The following is a 1,800-nucleotide window of genomic DNA, read 5'->3' as shown; positions in this document are numbered from 1 at the left end:
ATAGAATTAAACCTGAAATGGCACAATCCCTTAAATGTTGTGAGAAGCAGCATTATTTTATTTTTGTCTCCCCAAAATCTGCTCCTAAATGAAAAGGTATTATTTTCCTTAAAAAATATTTTCTTTGTTCTTGTGGGTTTTTTTACCCCCTGTTGGGCAGATTAAACAAAAAAGCAGCAGACAAAGTTTCTGTATGCTTGTCCAGTTCATGGCCCAGATCTAACCTGGGGGAAGATCCTGTGTAGGTCCCAAATAACATTAATTGCTTCTACTATGTGCAGGCCTTAGAGCTGACCATTGTGTCCATTGAGCAGGATGTAGAAGTGCCCAAAACCCACCTGTCTCTATCTGGCTTCAAAACACAGGATAGTCCTGCTGTTCAGTGCATGACACACAAGTGTATTGATGGTTCTTGCCATAATGGCTTCCTTGAGTGCTGTTGGAGGAAAAGGTCTGCCTTGTCTTTTCTCCAAAATGTCCCCGTATTTTACAGCCCTTGGTTCACAACTGGGGCACCCACAGCATTCGACTGCTTACTAATAATGGATTTGAGTGGCTGTGTAAGCACCCTCCTGGATCTTAGGAAGGGATAATCTTCTTGTAACCTTCAGATGTGCCTACTGTTTTTGTGAAGTAAACGCTCCTGTTTTACAGCAAAAATGGTTTCATGATGCTCTTGATAATCAAAAATCACAGTAACAAGGCATCTAGCTCAGCTGAACAGAATTCCATTAGTAATGATGTGTAATATTTATATATCAAACTTTATAAATGTGGTATGTCCCACTGGAACACACACAAGATTTAAACTAGATCTAAGACTCAGAAGCACGGTAGCACTTTGCAGTGTGATGTTTGACCAATGCCAAAGTTTATCTCCATCTCTATTGTACTGCCTTGGAACAGGCAGTATCTTCCAAACTTCACTCTAAAGCTGCAATTTGAAACCTTCACTCTATTTTATATAAAAGTAACTCTTAAGCCTCTGAAAAAGATGTGTGTATAAAACCCTTTTCTGTCAGAGGGGACAGGGGCTTTTCCCCATCCCTTTGACGCTAGTAAAAATCAAGCCTCTGCTGTGAGTCTGAGTCTCCTGCCAGCCGAAGAAAAGCTCGGTGGTAGGGGTGGGTTCCGGGCGGCGTGGTTCGCACTGTGTCAGCGGGTACGAACAGAGACAGCGTTAGCAGCATTGCTGGGAAATGGAGAGGGGAAGAGGGTCACAGAACCACAGACTACCCTGATTTGGAAAGGTGTCACCAAATGACACAAGCAAAAACGACGCACCACAGCCTTGGTCACGATGAAGAGACTACGTTATTTTTTCTGACTCCAATCTTTTATAGTTCTCAAAAGATGCCAGTGGATTGGAGAGTGAACGTGCCACCTCGCCAAAGACACTGGACAAACTACCTGTACATCAAATTTCTCCGCCTCTATGAAAGAATGCAAAACAATAGGTTATTTACAGAAAGTTGTGTGAGAAAGTTCTCTACAAGAATGTAAACTCAGAAGGCTTTAGAAAACTCTTGATAACCAGGGCGACAGAAAGGATCCACTACGATCACGGAGTCCGACTCCTGGCCGCGTACAGGACACCGAAGAATGACACCATGGGCTGAAGGGCGTTGTCCAAACGCTTCTTGAACTCGGTCAGATTTGGTGCAGTGCCCAGTGAAGGCTGTTAGAGGTCCGACACCTCACCGTACTTTTGCTGCGTTTGGGGCTTTTCCGAGGGGAGCGCGGTGCGCGAGTGGCCGCAGCCCCGCCCCTGCTCTCGGCGAGCGGCAGCGCTGCCTGGTT

This window comes from Vidua macroura, chromosome 1, assembly GCF_024509145.1.
Source record: "Vidua macroura isolate BioBank_ID:100142 chromosome 1, ASM2450914v1, whole genome shotgun sequence".
In the NCBI taxonomy this organism is placed as follows: Eukaryota; Metazoa; Chordata; class Aves; order Passeriformes; family Viduidae; genus Vidua; species Vidua macroura.
This window is presented reverse-complemented; position numbering follows the sequence as displayed.